Raw genomic sequence first — 19,062 nt, 5'->3', positions numbered from 1 at the left:
AAGCCTCAGGGGCTGTCCCTAAGGGTACATATTTGTAGTGGTTAAGTGTATGTGTCAGATTGGCTAGCTTGCGGTGCCCAGCTGCTTGGTCAAACACCAATATGGATGTTACCGTGAAGGCATTTGTTTAGATCTGATTAACACTTAAATTAGTAAACTTTGAGTCAAGCAGATTACCCTCTATGATGGGGGTGGGCCTCATCCAATCCGTTGAAGACTTTAAGAGCAAAGACTGAGACATGCCATTGAGGAAGGAATTCTGACTCCAGACAACTACACAGAGATTCTGCCCGAGTTTCCAGGCCTCAGACTCATCATTTAACTCAAGAGTTGCAACAATAACTCATGCTTGAATTACCAGTCTGGCAGCATGTCCTCTGGACTTTGGACTTGCTATCCACCCCCTCCCCCCCCCCAATTATGTGTCAATTCCTTAAAATAAATCTCAATCTCTCTATCTGTATGATCTATCATCTATCTATCTATCTATCTATCTATCTATCTATCTATCTATCTATCATCTATCTATCTATCTATCATCTATCATCTATCTATCTAATCTCCTATTAATTGTGTTTCTCTGGAGAACCCTGACTAGTATAGATTTTGGTATTGGAAAGTGGGGTAACAAATACCTAAAAATGTGGAAGTGACTTTGGAATTGGGTAAAGGTGGGGGGCTGAACAAATTTGAAGCACATGATACAAAAAGCCTAGAATGCGCTGAAGAGATTGTTGGTAGAAATACGGACGTTAAAGGAGATTCTGGTGAGAGCTCAGAAAGGAAAGAGAAGAGCTGTAGAGAAAGTTTCTATTGTCTTAGAAAATACATATGTCATCATGAACAGAATGTTGCTGGAAATATGAATGTTAATGATGTTTCTGGTAAGGTCTCAGACAGAATTTTGGACACGGACACAGATAAGCACTGAGGGAAGAGAGTGTGAAGAGACACAGGAGAAGACAGTCTTCTACAAGCCAAGGAGAGGCCTGGAACAGATCTCTTCCTCACAGTCCTCAGAAGGAACCAACCCTGCCAACTTCTTGCTTTTGGACTTCTAGCTTCCAGAACTGTGTGACAGTAAATATCTATTGCTGAAGATGCCCAGTCTGTGGGGCTTTGTTCTGGCAGCCCCGGCACGCTAACACAGAACTATCAGCCTCAGTGATTTCCTGTTCCCTATTCGTCACCCGTCGGGTTCTCTGGAACAGGTGCTGAGATAGAGTTTAGGGAGCAAACTGTTTAATAGGCATCAAACCCTATAAAAGGAAGGGGAATGATCCATCGTCAGAAATGAATGCAGGGACTTCCCTGGTGGTCCCGTAGTTAGGACTCCATGCTTCTACTGCAGGGGGCGTGGGCTTGATCCCTGGTCAGGGAACTAAGATCCCACACACCACGTGGCACAGCCAAAAAGAAAAAAAAAAAAATGAATGCAAATGACATGAAACCAGTTAACATATATGGCCAGCTAGCTCTGCTTTTAAAAACATTTCAAAATTGTTAAATATCAGAGTATAGACGATCTTTAAGCTTCACTGATACTTGTCACACTTGTTTTCTCTTACTAGTTTATCAAAAATATGATGTAATTAGGTGTTTATTTCCAAATCAATGGAGCTTTATAAGCTACAAATCAAAAGGAATTGTTAATGCTAATAATTTACTATGAACTTAATAAAATAATAGTTATTATTAATTATGTATTAATAATTACTGCTCTGTTTGAATCTGCTTCATTTAGATGAATTTAAGCTGAGTAAAACTTAAGGTAAAGTTCTTTAAAAAGTGGGGCAGGAATCTGGGCAGAGTGAAAAGCTGAACAATGACGCACGTCCCAGGCCGCCTCAAGCAGCCCAGTGTGGAGCTCGGGACTGAATACTGCATTGGGTCAAAATGGCTGAGGCTTTGTCCCCACCTGGCACGATCACCGGATCAGGGCCGCCCCAGGAAGGGTGGCCTTGGGCGAGGAGGCTCTCTGCAAGTGAAGGTGTGGGCAGCCGGAGGTGTCTGCGGACCGCACCGCCTGCAGCTGGGCCGCACGTCTCCGTAGCCATGCACCACGCTGCTCACGGCCCAGGGAGGAATGGTACATGGCTAAAGTATTCTAGCCCGTCCACACATCTTGAACACCTTTAATTTCACCAGTGGGAGTCCATTTCTAATGCTCATCTTACTTATCAACAACAAATTAATTTCAGCAATACAAATCCATTTCTGACCTTCCCTATGCTAATGAACAAAGCCTAAGGAATTCAGCGAGATACGGATTACGGAAGCACTCGAGGTGGTGGCTTCTGGAATGTAGCTTTTCTGATAAAATCCTAGCTGACTATCCCGCAGTGGGATGGTCCATTAGAGCAACTGATGGTCCTTGGAGTAAAAGCTTAAAGCTTAAACGAACCAGCACACACATAATATGACTGACCCTACCTTGCTGAACTATTTCAGAGTAAATCACAGACATCCCGACATCTCTCTTTTCAATATGCTTGTCTGTGAGGTCTTAACCATCTACTCCCTCTGTTCGTCCAATCACACTGTCTAAGGGACTACTTAGTTGCAAGGAACAGAAGCTACTCAAACTAGTTGAGTTTAACGAGGGTTACCGTCAGGACACAAAGATTTGACGCACAACCTCCAGGCACTGAGGCTGGCAATGAAGGCACTCTGGATGCCTCGGAGTGGAGCTGCGGTGCTGGGATATCAAGCTCTCCCTGCCTCTCTCCTGGGGCCTTGGGCTCTCCTCTGCTTTTCTCTGTATGTGAGCTCCGCTCTCCAGTTCTCTTTGCCTTTCCACTTACTGGCACAACTCCCCTGTCTTGACGCGACATAACCACCATCATCGGACCATCTCCATGTCTCTTAGGTCGATGTCTTGAGAGAGGGGAAAAGAAAGAGAAAATACGACAGGCACAGCCCTGCCGATGGCCTAGGGTCCCTTGAGTTGGTTGAACACTGGGGTCCAGTCGCCTGTGGCCAGGGGTGCAGTATGAGCAAGGTGAACGGGTTCCTCCTTCCAGGGGCCGTGGGAGGACACATTCCCCCAGTAGAGGAGGCTGTGGGGAGGCTCTGACCAGCATCTCTGGTATGTCCACCCCAGTTCTACTTACTCCTCTTTGTGTGTGTGTGTGTGTGTGTGTGTGTGTGTGTGTACACAGTCACACCATATGCAACTGATTAACCCAATCCAAGAGTTACCGCCAAAGGCCATGTATTCAAATTACAATATTCAACTACACACATATATGTATCTTCCTCAATCTAGTTCATAAAGGAATGTCTTCTGCTTATCTTTCTCTGAAACCTCATCTGCTACAAATGCCACCTTCCCGGTGATAACCCAAGGAGTCTGAATTGACTCTTCCTCAGTGACGGCCACTTCCACCTACTCTGGGCGCTGCCACGGCTAGAATGGTGCCGTCTGTCGCTCACAGACACACGTTGTCAAAGGCTGTGAGTCAAGTAGCTCATGACCAACCCTATTCTACAGTAGACTCTCCAAGGCAACTCTGGCTTCGGCCCCAGCTCTCACTGGACCTCAGCACAAGCGATCCACCCGAGGAACTGATTCATGAAAGCAAAGCTGTCCCCTAGCCTGGGAACATAGGAACCTCAGCTTGTTTTGTGTTTCCTTTCATGCCTGTTTGTATCATTTGGAATTTCCCAGGGACACTAGTGTGTCCACTAATCACACCAGCCAGGTATCCTTAAGCAGGCAAAGCAATGATGCAAAGAGAGCCCTGCGTCCAGCTTGGTGGAACCGCTCTCTTCTGCCGAGGGCAGAGTCAGGGCAGCCCCTGCCCCGGCCCGGCGGGCTCCCTCATTCCCCATGTCCTTTCCCCTTTGCTTCACATCCCCTTACTGGGGCCAGAGCCTTTATCCCTCTTCACAGGAGGTGCAGAAAAAGTGGAGACCTCTCAGGCAGGAAGGACTCTGCCAAAGCGAAGACCTCAGAAGCACTTAAAGGGGAAGCGCTACGGTGCCTTCGCAGACTGCCGTGCTAGGGCAGGAACAGGGCAGACCTGAGGGAAGACCGGCAGTTGCTTGGTCCCCCTCCCCTCCCCCTTAGCCTCACGTGGCTGGAGCGCTCACCGGCTTCCAGGAATAATTAGGTAAGTGTTTGCTGGAAGAGTCTCTCCCGGAAGCCTGCTGGAGAAATACACAAAACTGAGGGCACCGAATAAAAACGTTCTCATTTTCAGTTGTACCTGAGTCTAGCTGCCCTGGCACGTGCCAAGGGGTCCAGACCTGTGTGCTGGGGCCCCTTGCATGAAGCCCGGGAGACCTCCACCCAGGAGAGGGCAGGGCCTCTGGGCTCTCCGGCTGCTGCCCCACGTGTCTGTCTAGGTCTGCGGGCTGTTCCACCTGCCAATTTCCCCATAGAACCCCTCACTGGGAAAGGGGCCCTGTTGGTCTTGGATCAGTCATTGCCTTTATGGGGCCCCTCGCTGCAGAGACACTGGTCCTGTTTGACCCAGTCGTCTGCCTTCTCAGCCCCTCTTCCCAGGCCTTTGCCTAGGGATCCGCCAGGGGCTGGGGCTCTCCTCTCCCCAGACAAAGCCCACAAGTGTCGCTTCATCCTGTCCCTTTCTCCCCTGGCAAGCTGGCTGCTTCACTGGCACGTGCTGATGCCCGTTAGGGAGGTCCCTGGGCTGAAGACACCAAAGATTCCACCCCTGCTCTGACAGCCACGAGCCCCCAGATCCCAGAAACCCCTTCTTTCCTTCCTGACAACAGAGCCCCTCCTCACCCCACCAGTTCAGTGAGTGACAGCGGGCCGTCTTGCTACAGCGGCAAACAACAAACAAACGAAAGAACCAAACCAAACCAGACGTGATTCTCAGGTCTGCAGGTTCTTCCTGTACATCCCTTCCACACACTTTTCTTTCTGATGAATACAGGGGTAGGAATAAGACAGAAGAGGTGGGGGGCACTATTCTATTTGAGGACACGTGTGCTGTTTGTGAATGTGGGTGTTCTCTATAGTCCAATAAACAGGCACAGACAGGCTACCAGTGCAGTGACCTAGAACCCGGACTCTGGAGCCCAGTTGCCTGGGTTTGAATCCTGGCTCCGTCACTCCCTGGATTTGTAACACTGGGCTAGTTACCGAACTTCTCTGTGCCTTGGTTTCCTCACGGAGTAAAATGGGGGATAATATTAGTACAGCTGTCCCATGCTGGTGTCGTGGGGACTAAACCAGTTAATACCCAGTAAACACACGGACAGAGTCTGGCGCAGAGAAGGCACTGTGTGAATGCTTGCTCTTGTTGTAGAGACAGCTGTGATATAAGATTTCTCTTCCCATCACTATAAACTTGGTTATCACAGCTTATAAGTGGGGAGCAAGTCTCATTTATAATTTTTTGATACTGTATACCCAACTACTTCCAAAAAAGATTTAAAGTGGCTGAACAATGACAGTATTAGAAAATTCATCAATAAAGTCTTGTTTGCAGTAATTTTGTAAAGGATAGTAATTTTTAACCTGAGGGAAAAACTCCTTCCTTCCTTCCTCCCTTCTTCTTCCCTTCTTCCCTTCTTCCCTTCCTCCATTCCTCTCTCTGTCTTCCTTCCTTCCTTTCTTCCTTTCTCTTTCTTTCTTCCTTTCTTTCCTTTTCCCGTCCTTCCTTCCTTCCTTCTTTCCTTCATTTATGATGGTGGTATACCGGAAATCATCCTAACCTGTACATGGGGAGACCTTCATAAAAATCATGGGAATGGTGTAGCGCTCAGCGACGCTCTGTGGGATGCAATAATACCATGTCTGAGCAGCTGCAATGTGCCAGGACTAGATGCTTCACACAGATGCTCCCTTTGATTCTCACAATCAGCTCTGCAATGGAGAAGGTACTATTATTCCTACCTTGCAGATGAGAAAGCAGAGACAGGGGGCTTAAGTGACCTGCCCCAGTCACAAAGCAGGTAAGTGGAGGAGCAGGGTTCCAGGTTAAGTCCAAGCCCGTCATGGGCTTCCTGCTCTGCCCCCAACTATCTTGTGATGGGGACAGATGCTTAGTTTTTTCTCTGGATGCTACAGAGGAAACATGAGAAGAACTGATACCTCCTGGCTCATCACACCTGGATGAGGAAGGCTAGGCCCCTGGCCTGGGAATCAAGCAATTGAAGCTTGTAGAATCCATATCAATTTTTGATGTGGAATCGAGGCTGTAAACAATGAGCCTGACCTTAATTCAAACACTAAATGATTATGTTTGACAAAGAAATGTAAACAGGGCTTTAATTGATTCATGTGCTTACAAAGGATGGTTCATTTATGACTATCTTCTCTGTAACAGCCTCTGTCTGGGATCTAGGGATTGGGTTGTTACACAGAATCCTGCCACTCGTTTGAGCTCAAGTCCAACATTCCTGTGTTGATTCATTCGTTTGTTTAACGAGTTAACGGTGCTGTGACCCACACTGGACTGCGGTCAGGAACAAAACAGATGTGGTCGCTGCTTCATGGCACTCACAGTCTGATGGGCTCTAAACAAATACCCTCATGAAGAAATACACAGTGAAAACTGTGCTCAGCGCCGTGGATGAATGGGACGAAGGGGTTGGAGAGAGAGTGGTCAGGAGTGGGTTGTCAAGGAAGGTCTCTTGGAAGAGGGACATTTAACAGGAGATGTGCATGTTGAAAAGCAGCCAGTCATGGGGCAAGTGGAAGGGATGGATGCTCCAGACAGAGGAAACAGTAAGTGCAAAAGCTCTGGGCCAGGAAGCGCTTGGTATCCTTGAGTGGATACAAGGCCACAGTGGCTGGAGGGAGTGGAGTCGGGGCGGGGGTGAGTTGCCTGGATGGGGTAGTTAACAGGAAATACAACAAAAACAGAAACATTTTAAACAATGCCTGGGAATAAAATCATTAAAAGAGAGACTGTGAGACTACCCATTAAAAAAAATGACCCAGTTTAACAAACAAAAAGTGATTTACAGGGGAAAAAAGAGGGGAAACCTATAGATGAAGAGAATTAAGGATGTGGAGAAACTGGAACTCTCACACATTGCTGGTGGGATTGTAATATAGTGCTCTTGGTGGTGATAGCAGACCTGGGGTATGGGGCATGCATAGTATTAATGCAAATGCACATCCCCTCCATCCTCACACACATCATTCACTTGTACCTTAAATAGTTTCTGTTGTGGGTTAAATTGTGTTCCCCTAAAAGATGTGTTGAGGTTCTAACCCCCAATACCTCAGAAAGTGACAATATTTGTTTTGGTATTAGTGTTCTTTAAAGAAAGAAGATTATCTATCTTTCTATCTATTGAGAGATTTATTTTAAGGAATTGGCTCATGTGATTGGGGAAGCTTGGCTAGTCCAGAATCTGCAAAATAGGCTGGCAGGCTGGGTACCCAGTTGCAGTCTGAATCCAAAGGCAGTCTGCAGCCAGAATCCCTTCTTGCTAGGAGGAAGTCAGCCTGTGTTCTATGAAGGCCTTCAACTGATTGGTTGAGGCCCCCTCATGTTATGGAGGGTAATCTACTTTACTAGAAGCTTATGGATTTAAATGTTAATCTCATTTAAAAATACCCTCACAGAAACACCTGACTAATGTTTGACCAAATATCTGAGTGCCGTAGCCTAGTCAAATTGACACATAAAATTGACCATCACAGTAACCTCATTTGCAGATGTAATTAGTTAAGTTAAAATGCAGTCCTAGGATAGACTCCAATCCAATATGACTGGTGTTCTTATAAAAAGGAAAATTTGAATACGGAGACAGACATGCATACAGAGAAAATGCCCAGGAAGATGAAGGCAGAGATCAGGGTGCCAACAAACCACTAGGAGCCAGGAAAAGGCCTGGAACAGATTCTTTCTCAGAGCCTTCAGAAGGAACCAATCTTGCTGACATCTTGATCTCAGACTTCTAACCTCCAGGACTGGGAGACAAATCTCTGTTGTTTAAGCCACCCATTTTTGTGGTACTTTTTCATGGCAGCCCTAGCTTCCCATAATCCAAACAGTGCAGAAATAGAGAACAAAGACACAAACTCCTTGGCTTCAGAATCCATCATCCAAGTATGGATAGAAGAAAAATCTGAAGCAAGATGTGAGCAGGGGACTCCCTGGGGACGCAGTTGTTGAGAATCTGCCTGCCAATGCAGGGGACACAGGTTCCATCCCTGATCTTGGAAGACCCCACATGCCACAGAGCAATTAAGCCTGTGTGCCATGACTACTGAGCCTGCACTCTAGAGCCTGTGAGCCAAAACTACTGAGCCCATGTGCCACAACTACTGAAGCCTGTGTGCCTAGAGCCCATGCTCTGCAACAAGAGAAGCCACCGCAATGAGATGCCCAGGCACTACAATGAAGAGTAGCCCGCACTCACCACAACTAGAGAAAGCCTGCCCTCAGCAATGAAGACCCAACACAGCCAATAAATAAATAAATAAATAAATAAATAAAAAGTTTAAAAAAAAAAAGATGTGAGCAGGCAGCACCCATTTCTCCCTGCCTTCTCTCCATCCACATCTTCCCCTGCTTCCAAGCCAACAGATAAAGCCCTCAACCTGAATAGAGAGAGGAGAGTTGAAGAGGAAATAAGAGAGTTAGATGCAGTGTGGAAGTTGTGCATCCTTTCAATCCTCCCTACACGGGCCAGCTCACCGATGTGGGTGTATCTGTTGAAGATACACAAGGAACTCCTAAGTTTGGAGATCTGAGAATAGAAGGGACAGTGCAGGGTGACTGTAAGCTTGCTCCATTCTTGTGTACCAACCATGGGGTAGAAATGGCAGCATGACATACAGGGCCAGAGGCTATCCTGAGTTCCTTGTATTCCTAAAGGGGTGTGGGTGCCCATCAAAAAACACCCAACACTCCTGAGTGAGACACAAAAGACATCTGGGAGACAGCAGACCCATGGGGCCTTGAGACCAGAACAAGGGGACACTTGACACCAGAACAAGGGTGCAGCCCACGGGCAGGACTACAGGAGATCTGGGAGGATGTTTTGGACACCAAGCAGGAGGGGGTGCCTCTGAAGCAGCAGGCCATCAGTGCACCAAAAAGTAAGTGTCCAGCCACCACCCTCTTCCCAAGCCCTCAGCACCATGGTGGCAAATGTGAAAGCAGCCAGACATTAGTGTCAGCTTCAGGGATAAGGAGAAAGAAGGAGAAGAAAATCATGATTTGTGACTTGACTATAAAGCCAGAATGGCTAGGAAAGCACCGAATTCGACTGGGTATATCTGAAAATAGCTAGATTAAATTTTTTGTATCAGTTTAAGTGAGAATTCTAGATGAAAGCTCTCATTTTTGATAATACCTTCATACATGTGCAGAATTGTGCATAGACACATTTGGCATCTGTCGGCAGAATCTGTTCTCTCTCCCTGACCATCATCTTCTGGATCAGAGCTGCCCAAGGTGGGGACCTCAGGTAAGTCACCCCTTATGGTCTGTGATGGCAACGATAGTCAGGTCAAAATAGCTACTGACCATCCCTGCCCACTCCCCAGGCCCTTCCTCAGCACTGTTTAGCCAGGATTTTTTACCTATTAAGCAGCCACTTTGCCTGAGAACCCTCCACAGCAAGATGTCTATGACATGATATCTACATTCTCATATTATCTGTTGAGAGAAAGAGGCAGCAGCTTGAAAGGCTTAACTGGCAAGTTCTAAAGTGATGGTCCAAGGAAGTCACTATAGCAGAAGGTGTTATCTGCATGTGAAGATGCTTTCTACGAAGTAACATACACATATTAGTACCATTCACATATTTCCGGCTGCTGCTGTGCCCCTCCTACTGCCATTAACACACGTGTAGAGTAGGAGGAAGACGGCAGGGCTGAGAATCCAGAGGCCTGGCATCCGTTCCCGGACCTCTACTAACTGGCTTTGTGAACCAGGGCTAGTCATCTAAACTGTTTTCTTATCTAGGAAATGCACAGCTTCATAACCCACATAGGACTCAGCTAGAAGATCCTTATGGTCCTTTCAGGCTCTAAAATTCTATAGTTTTACACAATTCTTACATTTTCCAGTTGTTTGAGGAAACCTCAAGAATATAATCAATGGGATGTCCAGAAAACTTATAAAGCTCTCTTAGCAGATCAGAGGAGAAAGAGTTTTCTTGTTTTTAATATAGTAGAGGCTTTAAATGCAGGTTAGAGAGGGCCCACAAAAGTACAGAGGGTTGTTTAAAGCCCAACTGCTTGAACTGGAACTTAGTTTTGAATGTGGGTTTACCCACCGCACAAACACTCACATGCACACACACAAAGAAACATATTAAGGGGTAAAGTGTTTCTGAAAGTACACATATTAAGTTAAATTTTTGTTAATAGAAATATTTTGATTGCACGAAGAGAGTATACAAATATTTTTTTAAAAAGAAGAAAATCCTAGTAAGTTCTGAAAGCTAAGCAAGACCAAACTGAGCCACACCAAGCCAATACAATTCTAATTTTTTGTCTTGCAAGAATCCATATTATTATTTATTTGCTTCAAATTAAGACTTTTTTTCCCTTTGGTGGTCAGTTTTTAAATGAGGCATACTTATAAATAATTATGAAGAAATAATAACAATGATTTTCATAAGCTATTTGTGAGTTTTGTTTGTTAGTTTGAAATTATATTTCACATTGAGTAAGTCTGATTATCTGCCAGGCCTCAGCAGAAGTCATGATTTGTAGGCACTGCTATCAAATCTATTCATGCCCGTTGTGTTGAAAATGTAACATAACAAAAAATTAACAATAATACCATCATCTATTCAGTTAATATTGCAACAGATCCTTTGTGCTTTAGAAACAGGTATCAATTTGCTATGTCTTCAAAACCAGGAAGCTACAACAGACCTTGAAGAACAGCTCATCTTGTAGTCTCACAGCAAAATTAGAAAGTTGGAATTGTAGGACATGAAGGATAAAATGAAAACCTTAAAAGCTACCAGAAAGAAAGACATATTTCTCAAAACAAAGACCAAAACCAAAAACAACTTCAGACTAACAACAAACTACACATGAGTAGTAACAGATGGCAAGAATACAGGGAGAAAATATCTTCAAGAAGTGGGCAGCAGGAAACTGTCAACCTAGCCTTATACATCCAGCTAAATTATTATTTACAAGTGTGGATAAAATAAAAGATATTTGTTACAAAGTACTTATTGCCCACTGACTGTGACTGAAGGAACTACTAAAGGATAAAAATAAGAAGGAAATTGAATCTAGAAAAAATGACTGAGGTGCAAGAAGCAAAGATATGCAAAACAATCTGCAAAAATCTTGGTAAATATAAATATTGTCAATATTGATGGTTAAAAATCTCAACTTTTTTTGTGTGTTTAAAACAAGGAGGAACTTTATTGTAAATAACATAGAAAACATAAAAAATGGGAGGGGGAGTTTCATACAAAAGTTAAAAATTAACCAAGGACTCTGTTTTGGGAGGAGGAAGATAAAAATAATAATGATCTTTAACGTCTCTTTAAAAACATAAAGTTATGCTTTATGTTAATGTATATTATTTAAAAAAATAGAAATGGAATGTATATCTTCCAAGTTGGTAGAGGGAAGGAAAAGGAAAATAAAGAGAACAGCATTAGAAAAAAGAGACAAAAAATAAAAGAAAAAGTTTGGTTAACAGTATAAAAAGAAGAGTAGAAATGAGACGAAATATATCATTAACCACAATAGATGTAAATGAAATTATTTGTTAAAAGAAAGATACTTTTAGCTTGAATTTTTAAAATTAAGGTATAATGTATCAATCAAGAGTCATACCTAGAAATTTACATAGAAAGTTTGAGATAGATAAAGATATATCGGGAAAATACTCATCAAAGCATATTTTGTTTTCAGTCCTCAATAGCAGGACCGGTTTGCATTGGGAGCTTATATTAGAGACTCCAAGCTAGTTTGTTAGCAACCCAAGAGCTTTTTCATTCATGCACCTCCACTACTAGCACAGTGCCTTACACATCGTAGGTGTCCAATAAATGCTCACAGAAAGGGCTGATAGGAAATTTTGGAAAAGCATTTGAAATGATCTCATCCCACCACTTAATTTTACAAGTATCGTGGGACAGGCAATAGTTAACTTTCCCAAAGGTACACAAGTATTCCTACTACCCCTAGTAAATAAACTTCAGAGGGGCAAGAACCCTCTCCTATGCTCTACAGTTTACGATGGACTTTCAACATTTTTTGTTATGTATATTCATGTAAAATGGACTGTGTACACTCAAAGTGTACAACTTGGTGAGTTTTGACGATTGTACATGCCCATGAAACTGCCAAAATCGGGATGCGGAACATTTTTATGACCTCACACGAGTGTCCCTGCCCCTCTGAAGTTTATCCCTCCTCCACCCTCATCCCTAGGCAACCACTGATCTGCCTTTTGACACTATAGACTGGTTTGCATTTTCCAGAATTTTATACAGTTGGAATCAAACAGTACATACTTTTTCGTGTCTAGCTTCCTTTGCTGGGCATGATTTTGAGATTCATCCATGTTGTTAATGTATCAGTAGTTCTTTTCTTCTTCCTCTCCCCCTTCCCCTCCCCCTTCCCTTTCTCCTCCTCCTCCTCCTCCTTCTTCTCCTTCTTCTTTTCTAGTTTGGGGTTGTTATGAATTAAGCTCTATGAACATTTATGTGGACATGTGCTCTCATTTCTTTTGGGTAAATACTTAGAAGTGGAATGGCTGTATAGTAGTTTATTTTTTTTTAACATTTTTATTGATACATAATTCACACACCATACAATTCACCCATTTAAAGTATATAATTCAATGGCTTTTAGTATATTTACAGAGTTGTGCAACCATCATCACTATCAATTCTAGAATATTTTCATCACCTGAAAAGAAGCCCTCTTAGCTAATTATCCCTCCCTCACCTCATCCCCCACATCCCCAACTACCAGTCTACTTTCCGTCGCTAAGGATTTCCCTATTCTGGACTTTCATGTTAATGGAATTGTATAATTTGTGGTCTTTTGTGATTGGCTTATTTCACTTATCATAATGTTTTTATTGGCTCATATGTCTTGTAGCAGATATCTTAATTCTTTTACTTTTAAGACATTTTTTAGAGCAGTTTTAGGTTCACAGCAAAATTGAGAGGAAGGTATAGAGATTTTTCATACACCCCCTGCCCCCCTACACACATAGCCTCCCGCATTATGGACATTCCCCACCAGATGGTACTTTTGTTGCAACTGATTAACCTACGTGGTTACATCATTATCACCAAAATCCACAATTTACCTTAGGGTTCACTCTTGGCGTTTTTACATCTGCACAACATTCCATCGTATGTGTATATCACATTTATTGATCCATCCATCAGTTGAACATTTGGGTAGAAGGTTTATTTTTAAACAACCGCTGACCTGTTCTCCAAAGTGGTGGTACTATGTTCTATTCCCACCATCAGTGTATGAGAACTCTGGTTGCTCCATATCCACGCCAGCCCTTGTTACTTTCAGCCATTCCTGATGTTGAAAAGTGGTGCATAGCCAGAATTGCTAACTAGAGTGCTGTGGGTGTAAACGAGGTCACGAGGCTCTCTGGTCTTGTCACTTGAGGGCACATAAGGGCAGTAAGGACATAGCTTCATGCTTAGGCAAAGGCAGAGAGGGTAGAACGTGTACTTGAGCTTAAAGAATCAGACTCACTTTTGGTACCCACAAGGGAGTTAGTTGACACTGACGACACAGTCTCCATCTATCCAGCCCAATGCTCTGTGTAGGATGGTATTATCAGATACACAGCTGACAGACATGGGGTATCCAGTCACCTGCATCCATGCAAATGAGGGGACCGAAGCCAGAAAAAGCAAGTCACAGCCCGATTCTTTCATGCAGGGGAAATTCCTAACTCTTTCCTGAATGGCTCCTTCTGGGCTGGGGGAAACTTTCGCCCTGTTTTCTTCCAGGTGCCGTGGGGAACAGGCTAGAGGCACATTTTCATGGCTTAATAGTTCTAACCTAAGCTTAGCCACCTTTTTGAGATGAAGAAAGAACAGTACTCCATTGTTGCCAAACTTGGAGCAGATCAGGAGGGTTCTGGCTAAGCTGGTTAAAGAGAACTCTGAGACAGCTGCTGGAAAGTGAAGTTCCCTCTGGATCCTACCTTACACCCGAAAGAATGAGGCCAAAGAAATCAGAGGCCTTCATTGGAAAATAAAATCATAAAAGTATTACTTTAGTCCATTCAGGCTACTATGACAAAATGCCACAAACCAGATGGCTATAAACAACAGAAAATTATTTCTCACAGTTTTGGAGGCTGAAAGTCTGAGATCAGGATGCCAGCACGGTCAGGTGAGGACCCTCTTCCCATTGTATCTTCACAAGGGGAAAGGGAAACTAGCTCTCTGGGGCCTCTGTGGGGTCTTGTTTATAAGGGCACTAATGCCTTCCATGGGGGCTCCACCCTCCCAAAGGCGCCATCTCCTCGTACCATTACACTGGGCATTAGGATGCCAACATATGAATTTTAGGGAGATGCAAACATCCAGACCATAGCAAAGTGCTAGCAGAAAATGTGAAATTTAAAACATTATCTCAGAGAGAAGGTTTTGTGTACGACTTAGCCATGGAACACAATAAATTTGACTATATAAGAATTAAAAATATTTTACATGGCCAAAATCCCTATAAGCAAAGTCAAAACTCATGGCAAACTGGAGAAATATTTGCAATGCCTATTACAGAAAGAATTTTAATTTCCTTAACATATCAAGACTTCTCACAAGCCAGCAAGAAATGTACCAAAAATCCAGTAGAAAAATGGTAGAAAGGAACAGAAAATTCACAGAAAAGGAAACAGTATTGATTCCTTAATATTGGGGAAAGATGCTCACCTCTACTCATAAGAAGGGAAATGCAAACTGAAAAGAGATACTGTTTCTTTGCCTAGAGGTGGACACCACATCCAGACAAACTTTGTCACGAACCATCGCACCTCCTCTCTATTCTTCTAAGGGCCCTTTCATCTTTTCTAAAAATCCTTTTCTCTCCCCTAAGATCATGGACATCCCCCCTCCCCTTTCTCTATTAAGATGGCATTTAAACGTGAATTCTAAGTCACTCGTTCTTCCCTGGCTATCTTCCATGTGTCCACGAGGTATACATATTAAAACTGTTTGTTTTTTTTCTTGTTAATCTGTCTTTTGTTACAGGGGTCTCAGCTAAGGACTCAGAAGGGCAGAGGGAAATTATTTTTCCTCTCCTACAGGGCCTCAGCTTCAGAGGAGCCCCTCCCAGGATCCTTAGGGCCAGTGAGGGAGTGAGTGCTCCTGGGGTCTGGGAAGTGAGGAGGGGCTGCGGAACGTCATTTCCTTCTCGGCAAGAGCTGAGGGGGTCTCACTGGACGGGTGTTCAGGGTGGGGGAGAGAACGGCACAGCGCAAGGGAGGAGAAAGTGAATTCAGTAAGTCTACAATATTTTCACACTTGCTATGCATCTGGCTCAGAGATACACATGAAGCAACCAGGATGCAATGAAGTATAAGCGCTTCTCTGGCCTGGAGAGGCTTGCCGAGACTGGCTGGAGACAGATGTGTGGAAGAACCATGGGGTGCTGAAGCCCTGTGCGTGCTGGCACAGAGGCCCGCAGGGAAGCCACTGCAGAGGGCTGCTTCCCATTCCCGCAAGCAGCTTCATGCCATCGGCGTGTCGCTGGGTGTGTGAGCTGGCCCCCCGAATGCTCTCTGCCCACGGGGGGCATGTGATGCAGGGGCTTTGAATGGTGCAACTTGGGTGTCCTGTCCCAGGGCTTGGATCCTGGAAGCCTCCAGTTCCAGCACTGGATGAATGGGAACCATGGACAGAACTTCCCCACAGATATAAACGTGGCGGGGTTTCCTGGCCATCCCCTCACTGCCCACAGACCTGCTGAAGGAGCTGGACTCTCAAACATTCACAGCAGTGCTTCTACTTCTCACCTTAAGTCTACTGTGTTTCAAGTACATTATCGGTAACGTAAGCATTTGTAGGCTGCGAGCAATCCCTCCATAGGAAAGTGTGTTCCAAGTTCAAACTCAATGAATATTTGGAACACGACTCCTTTGCTAGCAAATTAGACACCTGCAGTAGCTGGATCCCAGGAAAGTCCATTTAAATACTGTAAGGGCCTGAACCATTGCTGGACCATACACGATGTGGGAGAACCCTCCCCAGGTCTTTCATGTGAAGCTGAAGGGGTGCCTGCCCCAAAGGTTCTGGCCCTGCCCTCGAGCTACCCAATTCCTCTCACCAGGCTGAGACTTGGATGGAACCAGGACTCAGCATCTCAGAGGTCAGGAACAAGAGAGCAAGGGGCCTCTGGGTCCCATTCAACCTCTATGTGATTCTGGCCCAGCTGGGTCCTTGGTGCCAGGACCACATGCTTTCAGAAGGAGATGGGAGCCGGCAAACGGACAATAGAACATCATGATGGCAGAAACAACCTCAGGGCTGAAGACAGACGCTGTAATCACAGGAGAAAAAACCCACAACAAATTCCAAAATCTGACCCTTATGATCCCTGGACCAGGGAGGGGAAGGATGGGGGGATTTCCCTCATCCTGGTGAAAACAGGGCAACATGAAGAATGCTGTGCAGTCACGCTGAAAATTAAACAGATGTGAGTTTCTTTAATTCAAAGCCTTAATTATTCTGACGTCTTCCATAACTTAATCTGAGCCATCACTTCAGCTTTAATTGTGCATAATGAAATGGATTATTTACAGTAACTAATACGACAGGAAAAACTGAGAGGAGAGAATGGGTAACTTGGTGACTGTTTATTCATCTTTGTTTTTTCAACCCATGTTTGTTGACTACCTTCTATGTTGCAGCCTTTACTGCAGTCCTGTTAGGAAAAACATAGTATTGCTAGAGCACACAGCATGGGCCAGTTTCTTTCACTTCATCAGCCCATGTACCACTTGCCATAATACTGCACCACAATATTATTTATAGAAGCAGAACTGAGATTCTGAAAGGGTAGGTAATTTGCCTAAGGTCACACAGCAAAACCTATGGGTTTTTTTGCCATTTACCTCTTTTAGAGAGAAATGTACTGATTGACATTTCAAATCTTAACTCCTGTTTTTGTTTTTGTTTTTTTGGCCATGCCACACAGCTTGCAGGATCTCAGCTCCCCAATCTGGGGTCGAACCCAGGCCACAGCAGTGAAAGCCTGGAATCCTAACCACTATGTCACCAGGAATCTCCCTTAACTCCTGTTTTATACAGAAAAAGTCAACTTTTCCTAAGGGAGAAAAGAGGGGTCATAATTGTACTTTGGGAAATTAATCTGACAGTTGCCTGTGGGATGCATCGGCTGCTCAGAGACAGTCCAGGTCAGAGGCCAGGACCTAAGCCAGAGTGGTGGCAGCCAAACCGTAAAAAGCGGCTGCAGGGGGCACTGTGGAGGCTGGAAGGGGCTGGGTGAACATTTGGACGTCAGGGGCGGGTCACCCACCCTCTCTGAGCCTTAGTTTCCTCATGCCCAGAAAGGGCTGTAACCGGTTTATTTAGCAGTTTCAATCCAGGGGCATAAAAACAGAAATGGTTTTATTTTTCCTCCAGTCATTGTTTTTAATCTGCCTCGGTTACATCTCCCTTTCTCATTTCTTTTTTTTTTTTTTTTAATTTATTTATTATTTTTTTAGGGGGGTACACCAAGTTCAATCATCTGTTTTTATACACATATCCCCGTATTCCCACCCTCCCTCGAGTCCCCCCCAACCTCCCCCTCCCCGTCCTCTAAGGCATCTTCCATCCTTGAGTTGAACTCCCTTTGTTATACAACAACTTCCCACTGGCTATGTATTTTACAGTTGGTAGTATATATATGTCTGTGCTACTCTCTCGCTTCGTCTCAGCTTCCCCTTCACCCCCCGCCCCCTCCCATACCTCGAGTTCTCCAGTCCATTCTCTGCATCTGCGTCCTTATTCTTGTCACTGAGTTCATCAGCACAATTTTTAGATTCCGTATATGTGAGTTAGCATACAATATTTGTCTTTCTCTTTCTGACTTACTTCACTCTGTATGACAGACTCTAGGTGTACCCACCTCATAACATATAGCTCCATCTCATCCCTTTTTATAGCTGAGTAATATTCCATTGTATATATATGCCACATCTTCTGTATCCATTCATTTGTTGATGGGCATTTAGGTTGCGTCCATGTCCTGGCTATTGTAAATAGTGCTGCAATAAACATTATGGTACATGTTTCTTTTGGGATTATGGTTTTCTTTGGGTATATGCCCAGTAGTGGGATTACTGGATCATATGGTAGTTCTGTTTGTAGTTTTTTAAGGAACCTCCAAATTGTTTTCCATAGTGGCTGTACCAACTTACATTCCCACCAACAGTGCAGGAGAGTTCCCTTTTCTCCACACCCTCTCCAACATTTGTTGTTTCCAGATTTTGTGATGATGGTCATTCTGATTGGTGTGAGGTGATACCTCATTGTGGCTTTGACTTGCATTTCTCCGATGATTAGTGATGCTGAGCATCTTTTCATGTGTTTGTTGGCCATCCTTTCTCATTTCTTAATAGCTTGCTTCCTAGTCCCTTTCAGTTAGTCATCATCTTGATAGCTTTCCCAGCTTCCATCTCGAACTCAACTTAAATCTTGTTTCCAGCCTCCCCCCTGCTGAAGCACTGGCACCTGGGTGTGGGGTGTGGTCCGGCTCCCTTGCCCTGGGGAGGAGGGTGAGGAGGAGGGAGAGGAAAGGGGGTGAGCGTGGCTCCCTAACTGGCCGGCCCTACTTGCTGTCTCCCTCGATGGATTGCGGCAGCTCTCTGGGCTCATACAGGCTAACTGGCCAGGGGTGACCTCTGTGTATCCAAAAGCTGGTTCACTAGTGGGGGACACATGGTCTTCAGAGTGCCTGTGGGTCTCCCGTGGCTCGCGTCCCTGATGGGGAGGATCAATGCCCCCCCACTCATCTCCTGCCACCAGCCTCGGGCTGCTGGGCATCCCTCTCCCAGCAAGCAGTTCTTGGGTGAAAGGAGCAGGAGAGATGGTCCAAGTCCCACTTCCTCCCACTGTGTCCACGGTCTTCCTACTGCACCATGTTGAGGG

General features: G+C 44.7%; 1 long non-coding RNA gene across 1 annotated transcript in view; it reads right to left on the bottom strand.

Annotated features, from left to right (window-relative positions):
• Window positions 1-19,062, bottom strand: part of LOC130852488 (uncharacterized) — a 40,960-nt gene that overhangs the window by 6,098 nt on the left and 15,800 nt on the right. The window lies entirely within an intron of this gene.

This window comes from Hippopotamus amphibius, chromosome 4 (genome assembly GCF_030028045.1).
Source record: "Hippopotamus amphibius kiboko isolate mHipAmp2 chromosome 4, mHipAmp2.hap2, whole genome shotgun sequence".
Taxonomy (NCBI): Eukaryota; Metazoa; Chordata; class Mammalia; order Artiodactyla; family Hippopotamidae; genus Hippopotamus; species Hippopotamus amphibius.
Note: the sequence above shows the minus strand (reverse complement) of the source record. Positions and strands in the feature narration are given on the sequence as shown.